Here is a 10,829-nt window from a genome sequence, read left to right as displayed (position 1 = left end):
GTGCTCGCGGTTGACGTGCTCGGCCGACTGATCAGCCACGCTGCGACTCTCGGCATCCTCCAGCAGCTACACCCTCGTCGCCATGTCCCCGTCATGTCCCTCTACGCGGACGACGTGGTACTCTTCTGCCACCCATCCCGCAGTGACACCACTGCCATCCGTGAGCTGCTACGCCTCTTCGGACAGGCGTCTGGCCTCCACGTCAACTACGGCAAGAGCTCGGCGGCCCTCATCAACTGCGCCAACGACGACATAGCCACAGTTACCACGGGCCTTGGATGCCCCGTTGTGGAGTTGCCCATCACCTACCTGGGCATCCCCCTCACCATCAGGCGCCCCACGAGAGCTCAGATGCAGCCCGTGATCGACCGTGTTGCGGCCAAGCTCCCCACCTGGAAGGCGCACCTGATGGACAAGGCTGGGCGGCTGAAGCTGATTAGGTCTGTGCTCAGTGCGATCCCCATCCACCAGCTCCTCGCCTATGCCCCGGACAAGAAGACGTTGCACCTCATCGACAAGATACAGCGAGGTTTCCTCTGGGCCGGGCGCAAGGAGGCCCATGGTGGAAACTGCCACGTCAACTGGGGCCAGGTTTGTCGCCCAATCGACCGTGGCGGCCTCGGCGTCCTAAACCTAGACAAGGCTGGCATCGCTCTTCGCCTACGCTGGCTCTGGTTCAGTCGAACGGATCCCGGCAGAGCCTGGCAGGGCCTTGACCTGCAGTTCTCGGCCGTTGAACGCGCGCTGTTCTTCGCCTCGACGACCATGGTCCTCGGCGACGGGCGCACGGCGCTATTCTGGGAGGACCGCTGGCTGAGCGGGCGTTCCATCAGTGAGATCGCTCCCCACCTGTACGCATGCATCCCCAAGCGCAGACGCCGCATCAGGACGGTCGCGGATGGCATGCGAGATCACTCCTGGGCGCGCGACATTCACGGCTCGATTGGGATCCCAGAGGTTGGCGAATACCTCCTACTCTGGCGACAGCTTGAGCCCGTGGAGTTGTCCAACCAGGCCGATACCCTCACTTGGAAGTGGAGCGACACCGGAACCTACTCCGCCAAATCCTGTTACAACGCCATGTTCCAAGGATCAACCGTCTGCGGCGCTTGGAAGCTCACCTGGCGCACCTGGGCCCCCCAGCGCATCAAGTTCTTCCATTGGTTAGCTAACCTGGATCGGTGCTGGACGGCCGCACGCCTACAACGCCGGGGGCTCCAACACCACCCGCGCTGCCTCCTTTGTGACCAGGAGATGGAGTCCATGCAGCACCTCCTGACCGGATGTTGCTTCTCCCAGCAGGTTTGGTTCGAGGTCCTGGCCTGGCTGCGCGCCACATGCAACCCCCCTGAACGTGGTGACTCGCTCCAGACTTGGTGGCACAGGGCACGTCGGGCCTCCCCTTCTCCCAGCCACAAGGGCCTGGCCTCCATTACCCTGCTTATCCCTTGGATGCTATGGAAGCACCGCAACGATTGCGTGTTCAATGGAGCTCAACCCTCCATCAACACCGTCGTCAACAACATCAAGGAGGAGGCCGCCCTTTGGGCAAGGGCCGGAGCACAGGGGCTACGCCTGATCCTTCCCCAGACCTGGGATGTGCACTAGTTTTTTTCCTTTCTTTTTGTTCCTTCCGTGTTGTATCGCCTCTTTGGGGGCATGTAACCGCAAACCTTCTACCTATCCAATGAAATGAAACGCAAAGGCTTTTTGCGTTTTCTCGAAAAAAAAAAAAGAAAAAAATATCCAAATCCAGATCTATATGAATGCCTTGTTCTGAATAATTTGATCTGCTAATCTGTATGTGTGAATCATGGTAAAAAAAAATTACCATATGAGAAATTTCTGTTAATATCAGAAATTAATATATGGCTCATATAATAAGTCTATTAATTTCAAAATATATTTCTGGATCATATGAAACAATATGTTGAGGCATGAGATGGGAGAGAGCAAACAAAAGGAATGATAAAATTTGTGTAGAAAAATATTCTGATTGATTTATGAACCTGCCATTGTTTCATGTCACTATTAATTGCCCGAGCCATAACATGTGCAGGGTAACATCTGTTACGTCTCATTAATTCCCGGCCGTGTAAATGATCATGTCCTGGCCTGTTCCCATGACAACACCAGCGGCCTAGTTAATGCGTATCCAAGTTAATGCGTATCCAGAGGGTATTCTTTTACTATAGGGTTGTATTCTGAATTAAATGTGCAGGTACGGTTTAATAATGTTAGCTTGTCCACAAATCACAAAGCATCTTATGGACGGCCAGATATGGGGTAGGTGCAAGTATGAGAGCCAAAAGTCCGGGTCAGCGAAAACCCTAGCTACCTTAGCATTGCAATTATAAGCATTGGCTGCCACACAAACACAATTGCTGCTATACAGAAAGGTTCCAGCAATCGTTGGACCTGACAATTGCTAATTTAGCTTGCTTGGTTGGAGTGTTTTGTTTCGGTTACCTCAAGTTCATTGATTTCTTCTGGGAAAATGGGTGTATGCTTAATTAACGGTTGTTGACGATCTTCTTATAGAAGGAAATTAATTAAAATCTGATAGTGTTTGTGAAGTGCAGATGTGTAGTTGTTATGCTTCCGGTGTGTATATATGAGCTCTCGAGCAGCTCCTTATCCATACCTATTACTGTAATTAATTCCTTACTATTCTAATTGATTGTTCGATCAACTTCTTGGTCAAGTTCACATGAGTACTTGACATGCTACTGATTTTACACGATGTCCTGTATTTGTTTATCCTATTGTTGATTTCTGAATATGGAGCGCGCCTTATACCTGAATAGTTGACAGCAGGTTCAGGAGGACTTTCTCCTCTCGGATGCTGGGGACAACAACGAGTACAACATATAGGTGCATCTAGTTGCCTTTCCATAATAATTTTGTGCTGTTTTGGCTGCCCACGTGTTGCAATCGTTACTGGTTGCAATTTAGCTTGTTTTTTTTACTGCATTTCGGTTTATGATTCTCTGTGATGATAAAATGCTGCATTTTCGTTTTTGTGTAGGGCGAGAACCCTAGCTACCTTAGTACTACCTCCGTTTCAAGGAATAAGGCGCACACGTATTTCAAGGCGAACTTTGACCATAAAAATTAAGCAATAAAATTTTGATTATATTATATGTATTTAGTATCGTTGGATTCGCATTGAAAAGCACTTTTTAATGATACTAAATTCATACATACAATCTTTATCTATTTGAAGTTATTCTTGGTCAAACAAAAAGCTCGTAAAACGAGGACGCCTTATTCCTTGAAACGGAGGGGTATGGTGGAATAGGCCAAAGCGGCAGCGATGGCAATGATCCACAGCTCCTGTTTCAGGTGAGCGACTTTCTCCACTTGGACTACGCTGGAGACAAGAACGACTCCTAGTAAGGTGCATCCGGCCTGCTGCCTTCTCTGATCAATTTGTGATATTTTGCTAGCACGCCAGACCTGACCATTGCTAATTTACTTTGCTGGGTTGGATTGTTTAGTTGCGGTAACCTGAAGTTTCAACTGTCACACTGTCTTATAAAGCGGGTTCTACAACTATGTTGATGGTATGATTTTAAATAGCTGAGACATGAGATGGTTGTATTTAAGCTTTGCTGGCATATATTGCAATTATAGGGCATATAAGTATTGAAGTACATTCTGATTGCTTTTTTCCCCATGTATGTTGCTGCACTTGTGCTTTCAGGTCATATTTCAACTGTCTTATAAAGCATATAAGTATTGAAATATATTCTATATTGCAATTATAGACCAAACAGAATTAATGAGCATCTCTTTTGTGCATAGGTGGCAGTGGCTGCATATCAAATAAACATGCTGATTTTTTTGGTGCTTCTTACGAATCAACACAGTTGACAGCTTGTATTGTTTTCAGGTTCAGAACATACCGGGGTTGAATAGCATCAAGCCGGGCGTACCAGGAGGCAGGATTGGAGGGTGGAGCAGGACTCCACCTGTGCTTTCAGGTCTCCGATTTTGCTGCATGCATAGGGCTGCTCTTATGATTCTTCTCTTTTATCCTTTTAAATGTATAATCGTCTGTATGCATAGTCTCTGGAAGTATATACAAGATTGCTCAAACTTGTATATTTCTTGCCTTCGTTTTTTATGGAAACGACATCTTAACAGTAGCACAAATATTTCTAGACGCATTGATTAAATTAGTAGTATTCAGTTCTAATCATCCTCTTCATTTTTCATCACAGAATTTCTTGCTTCCACTTGTCCTTACTATTGGAGGGTGCCTTGGAGCTCCAAAGTACCCGGGTTCGGGATGATTTCCTTCACTAGGACGCCGCTGGGGACAAGAACGACTAGGTGCCTCCTGCCTTTTACCTTGTAACAGCACACAAGGTTGAGTATTTGGTTTAGGTGTTCTCGACTTCATTGATCTCTTATGGTGAATAAATGGGACTGTTTTTGCTTAGGTTTATGTGCTATATTAGCAAAATTTATCTATCTAGTAAACGAGGATCCAGATACTGATGAAGGTGTACTAATTTTGTAGATTATAGTCTTAGATTGCTCAATTAATGGCAGCACCTACAGTGATGTCCTCCTGTCGTTAATATATCTACAGTCTTTTTTAGTTTATCCCGAGTCAAATGGGTTCAACCGCAAGACAAGGCAGTAGCAAGAGTGTTTCTAGATACATCAACACTTTGAGTTTTCGCTTCTAATTATTCTCTTATTCGTGATTACAGATTTTCTTGCCGCCACCTTTCCTGAATATGGATGGTGCCTTGGAGCTGGAAAATGGGTGTCCGGGCTGGTGCTGCTTAAGCTCTCATACGACGGGCTTAGACTGCTGACCGCCACCACATGGCGGTGAGCATAGCATCCTTCCCTTTTGCTGATAAAAGGCTGCGCCTTCTTCATTTTCTCTGTGGTGAAATGTAAAACCCTAGCTTAACTTGTCTTCTCTCTGTAGAAGGTTCAGGATTGGGTGCAGTGGTGCTGGTAGAGCCCACTGCTAGCAGCAGCAATGATGACGCTGTGCATGAAAGTCCAGGAGGGCGCCTTGGTAGAGGACGGTGACTTTCTCCTTCACTAGGATGCATGAAGCTGCCACTTGGGACAAGAATGAACAACTAGGTGCCTCCTGCTGCCTGCCTTTTACTGATTGATTATTCCCTGGCTGTCTGTTGCGCAATACAATCGTCTGGTTGTGAATTTACCTTGTGGTTTGCATGTTGTGTTGAGTGTTTGGTTTTGGTATATTTAAGTTCATACATTTCTTTTGGTACATAAATGAGACTGTTCCTGCTTAAGTGTATGTGTAAATTTGACACTAGTAGTTTATGTATCTTGTGAACGAGAACCTGGATTCTAATTCTGGAGCAAACCATGATGTACATGATAATCCTAGATTCCTTGGTTGGCAGCAGCTACATTTATGCCCTCTTGTCGTGAGTAAATGTACACTGCATACTTGTTTACAAAGGCAGTAGCACTTGTATTTATAGATACATTAACACTTTGAGTGTTCTGCTCTAATTATTCTCTTCATCATCTGTGACCACATAATTTCTTGCTGCCACTTGTCCTTAATTTGGAGGGTGCCTTAGAGCTTAAAATATGCAGTAGTCGGTTCGGGTTGACTTCCTCCACCCAGACGCCATTGGCGCCATAATCTCTGCGAGGTGCCTCCTGCTGCCTTCTCTAAAAAAATCATGGTAGTTGTTTGGTTGATGCTCTTGGAAATATGCTAAGTTTCCTGAAACTGAGTCCTAATAAAATGATGGTGATATCACATGCATATTGACTAGACGCACTGACATCTGCTTGTTGTTGATTGGATCATGCTTCTTTACCTCTCTTTATTTTGCCTGGAAGTTTTCTTATGCAATGTGGATGGTACTACTGTCAATGAAAGTTGACTGAAAAGCAATCTCTCGATTTTTTTTACTGAAAAGTTCTTTGTTTGGCAGCCTAATATTTACAAGTATCGATTGGTTTATTTAAGTAGTTGATATCAAGTTTGTCATCCTTTTTGCATATAGTGGCGATAAGATATCATGGATTGTTTGTATTTAAGTTTATATACATTTCTTGTCCTTTTGCTGGCTAGCTTTTTGGTTGCATTAATTTATTTATGTAGAAATAACCCTGATGCGTATGTATAAATCTGGCAGCTTATAGCTAGCTTTATAAAGTGGTACTATTGGTTTCTCTTTCTTTCTTGATGCCTCCCTATTTTCGTTTGTCTTTTATTTTGGTATATGCCAAGTATCTATTTTTGCTGGGCTGATTGATTCCACATTGTGGGCTTGATGATTGGTTCCACATTATGGGCTGATTGATTCCACATTGTGGGCTTGATGATTGGAACGAAATGGCCTTATTGCCATGTGGCTGGGCTGGCTTTGGAAATTCGATTTATTTTGGAATCTTGGCATAACATGGTTTAGTTGGATTCCAACATAAAAACTAAACCTCAATCTATTTTCAAGCGTTGCCTTTGTGTATTCTGGAGGGCAGTTTTAGTTTAGAGTGGTCAATGGCTGTTTACTTTGTTGCTGGCTAAACCTTGACCGAATTTCTTGTCTGTGTTTTTTATGGCTTTCAGGTGAAGAAGAAAGACCAAGTACTTCATCCATGCAGTTCTGTACCAGTAGAGGTTAAGTCCCAAGATAATTTACCCTCTCGACATCAAGTAGTAGGCTGAAAGGAGAGGACGTCAGAGCTGGGCGAAGGCAGCAACGCCATTGGTTCGAGGCTGGAGTTGGTTGAGGCCCACTTGGAGAAGCGGTGCGAGTCAGCCATCGTGCTGGTGCTCAAATACGAGAGCACTAACAAGGTACTGGGTTTATAGTTATGCTCATTTGGTCATGTGGTATGATTCTATCAATTGAGGTGTCCACTTTGTGGTGATTTTGATGATTTGTGTGTTTATGGTAATTGTTATTCCATTCATGGTGTCCTTTTCGATTCCTACAAGTATTTGTCCTTACTCTGTCATGTTCTATAAACTGGCCATCGAACCATGATGCCAATCATCTTGTTTTCTATAAATTCACCTGAACTGGCCATCAAACCATGCTTCTGGTGATGCATGTGGTGTTTTGTAGGATTTATAATTGCCACTATTTTGCGTTTCTTAGTCTCCCGGTTTCTGCCACATGATAATATGTTCATATGTTCTTTCAGGGCGTTTTTGATGCCCACATGGCGGTTGTGAAGCAGTTCTCGTGGGAGGGAGTGTAGGGAAAGGAAGGAGTTCCCGGTGGAGGTGTAGATACAGATGGTGCTCACCTACCCAAACCTTGTTAGCCTGGTGGGGATGAGAGGTTTCTGTGTGAGAGTACTTGCAGTTCCGCATCCAGGAGAGACATCTTTTTTGGTTAGTTCTTCTCACAAGTCAGACTTGCTGTTTATTCTAGTTCGTATGTCTGCAATGCAGTCTGGTTATGGAGTTGATATGAATCTATCTCGGCTTTACCAGGTTGAAATATGCAATAGTTCGTATTTTTGCTTTTCCTGTACCTTATGCCTGTGGTAGCCCTTCATACCAGTAATGCGTTTTTCGGATAAAGAACTCAACTTTGTGAAGTTTTTCTCTTTTCTTTCATTGTAAATAGATATTTGTGTAGAAAATGAAAGGGGAAAAGAAATGTGAGCTCAGTATATGTGGCGAAATCTATGTTTTATCAAAGAAACAGAAAAAAGGCGAATGGTATATGTTCGTCTTCTTTTGAGCTGTTGGTCTAGGCCTGTTGCTATTTAGTTCTGAACGCCACTAGTTGGTACCATTGAGTGGTCTTTAGGGTGGGATGGCGCCATTTATTTGACATTGTTCTAGTTCAAGCTATTATGGGATGTGGTAGAAACAGAATCTCCCTTACCCTTGAGTGGTCTGTTTTCGTGCAGGTGATACCGGACAAGTCGAGCTTCTACTTCAAGAAGTGGTAGTCGCTGGGACTTGGTAGATGGAGTGGCAACTGCCGTGGCGCTTGGGAAGGCTACCATCTCTGTTTTGGCTTCATACCTGCCAAATCGTGTCTGAAGCTGCAAAAAGGAAAAATTGTCTTCGTGCCTACCGGGACTGCGACGTGAAAAGCATAGGGCGGTGATAGGTGAAGAGAAAGCTAGCTTTGGCTGTTTGTAGGTCTGCAATTGCATTACTTTATGAACTTAGCTAGCTGGTGTTGATTGTATCTTGTTGAAGATTGTGGGCCTCCTAATACCTAGGGCCGAGTTGGGTTCTTGATGTTCTTGATGTGCATATGCAGTCATGGGCAGTGAGTCAATGAGAATATGAGATGTATATATGTGCTGTTGCTTGTATCTATACTGTATGTGTGGTCACAGTTTGCTCACCTCCCTATACAATATACTCGTTGGACTGTGTCATGAGTTTTTCTACAGGCTGAGCGTGATATTTACTGCGCGGCTCCGGTGGCCGCTAGCAGCGCGGAGCACGCCTCGTAAACCTCCCTCGTGGAAGGATTGTGCTCCTCAACGCCGTCCTGGACGACCTGCCTGCCTTCGCGATGGACACGATGGAGTTCCCCCTGCTCTGCTGCGTGCCATCGATGCTCTTTGGCGCTGCCATGGCGCATTGCCGCAAGCGGGGTGGCACCGTTGATGTCGGGGCACTCTACCGCGTCTCCTAGCACGATAGTGTCGTTGCACCGTTCGCGAGCTTCGTCTAGGATGCGTGCCCTCTAGTGTTGCCGCAAGTGGGGTGGTGCCGTTTATATCGGGGCAATCTACCTCCTCTCCTAGCACGGCGGCTTCGTTGCGTTGTTCGTGAGCTTCGTCTAGGACGGGTTCACGCCATCAAAGGCCAAGTTTTTTTGCATGGTTGCTGGTGCTGTCGAGGATTCAATCCCGGGCTGCCCTCCTGAAGAAACACATCCTCTCGAAAGACGAGGCTGGATGCCCCATCTGTGGCGAGGCAAGAGAGACAACCTCCCATATCATCTTTGCCTTCTCTTTCTCTGCCCGCTTCAGGTCGACCGTCGGTGGGCGTTTCCCTGACGACGAGGACGTCCATGTCTATTATTATGACGCTCCTGTCGGATGGCTCCCTTGCGTTCACCTTCACCATCCTCTGTTACTGGAACATATGGAAACACATGAACATGGTTGTGTTCCAACACGATCGCCCGTCCCTCCCCTGGCTCCTTGCCGCGTGTCGGCTTGACGCCGAGTTGTGTTCCAACACGATCACCCATCCCTCCTCTGTCTCACCTCACCCATTTCCATTTTCTGTAGGTTGGCTCAACCTTTTTAGTTCATGCACTTTCTATTGATGTTCTTTTGTTGTCGATATGGTTATAGGGTACGACACATTGGTAGTTTTTCTTCATTCTTTTCTAAAAAAATGTCAATAAAGGGCACTAGGAAATGGGTGACAATTCTTAGAAAACTTAGATACAACCCCACTAGTAACAAAACAAAACCCAGTTACAATATACTTTGTCTGGAAATTCTCATTTGCAACATCATTTGCAACTAGAAGACACTTGCTACCCGAATTGCAGCTAGACAAAAACTCAGTTGCAATATTACTTGCAAATGGAGAAAAACTCAGTTGCAACCTGACTTGCAACTAGAAAAAAACTCTGTTTCAATTTAAAAAATCTCTGTTGCAATCCGACTTGCAACTCGAGAAAAATTCATTGACATAGACATACATACCTCTCAAAATATATTTTCAACACCTCTATTGTATTCATAATAAAAAGCTCTAACACATGAGTAATCTTGCTTCCCGAAGAGGAGGCTGATGCCCCATCTGTGGCGCAAGACAAGGGAAACAGCCACCCATATCATCTTTGCATGTTGTTTCTCCGCCCGCTTCAGGTCTATCGTTGGTGGGCATTTCCCTGACGACGAGGATGTCCGTGTATCCATGATTATGACGCTCCCGTCACAATTGATGGCTCCCTTGCCTCCACCTTCACCATCCTCTGTTACCGAAACATATGGAAGCACAGGAAGAGGGTCGTGTTCGAACACGATCGCCCATCCCCGGCTCCTTGCTGTGTGCCGGCGTGAACCGAGTTGTGGAGTGCTCGGGGCCCTGAGTCTGCCCGCGACGCTGTGATTGCCTGGGGTGCACATTTTGCTAGCTGATACGTCTCCAACGTATCTATAATTTCTTATGTTCCATGCTAGTTTTATGACAATACCTACATGTTTTATTCATACTTTATATCGGTTTGATGCATTTTCCGGAACTAACCTATTAACAAGATGCCGAAGTGCCAGTTCCTGTTTTCTACTGTTTTTGGTTTCAGAAATCCTACAAATAAAATATTCTCGGAATTGGACGAAATCAACGCCCACGATCTTATATTTCACGGAAGCTTCCAAAGAGCTAGAGAGGGACCAGAGGGGAGCCCTGAGGGCCCCACCCCACATGGCGGCGCAGCCAAGGGGGGGGGCACGCCAGCCTATGGGGGGGCCACCCCTTGGCTCCTCCGAGGCCGCCCTTCTGCCTATATATTCTCTCCGCCTCGAAAACCCTAAAAAGATAAGCCACGAGACGAGAAAAGTTACGCAGCCGCCGCCATCGCGAAGCCAAGTTCGGGGGACAGAAGTCTCTGTTCGGTCGCCCCGGGACGGGGAATTGCCCCCGGAAGCCATCTCCATCGACACCACCGCCATCTTCATCGCCGCTGCTGTCTCCCATGATGAGGAGGGAGTAGTTCTCCCCCGAGACTAAGGGCTCTACCGGTAGCTATGTGGTTCATCTCTCTCTCCCATGTACTTCAATACAATGATCTCATGAGCTGCCTTAAATGATTGAGATCCATATGATGAGCTTTGTAATCTAGATGTCGTTATGCTATTCAAGT

General features: G+C 46.0%; 1 long non-coding RNA gene across 1 annotated transcript; it reads left to right on the top strand.

The window, feature by feature from the left end:
• Positions 1 to 3,287: 3,287 nt before the first annotated feature.
• Positions 3,288 to 4,858, top strand: LOC127319211 (uncharacterized). Its single transcript, XR_007862453.2, has 3 exons — positions 3,288 to 3,400; positions 3,896 to 4,338; positions 4,725 to 4,858. It is a non-coding gene; the product is annotated as an uncharacterized lncRNA (long non-coding RNA).
• The last annotated feature ends 5,971 nt before the right edge of the window (positions 4,859 to 10,829 follow it).

This window comes from Lolium perenne, chromosome 7 (assembly GCF_019359855.2).
Source record: "Lolium perenne isolate Kyuss_39 chromosome 7, Kyuss_2.0, whole genome shotgun sequence".
Classification (NCBI taxonomy): Eukaryota; Viridiplantae; Streptophyta; class Magnoliopsida; order Poales; family Poaceae; genus Lolium; species Lolium perenne.
The sequence above is the reverse complement of the archived record's forward strand: the minus strand, read 5'-3'. Positions and strand labels throughout refer to the sequence as shown.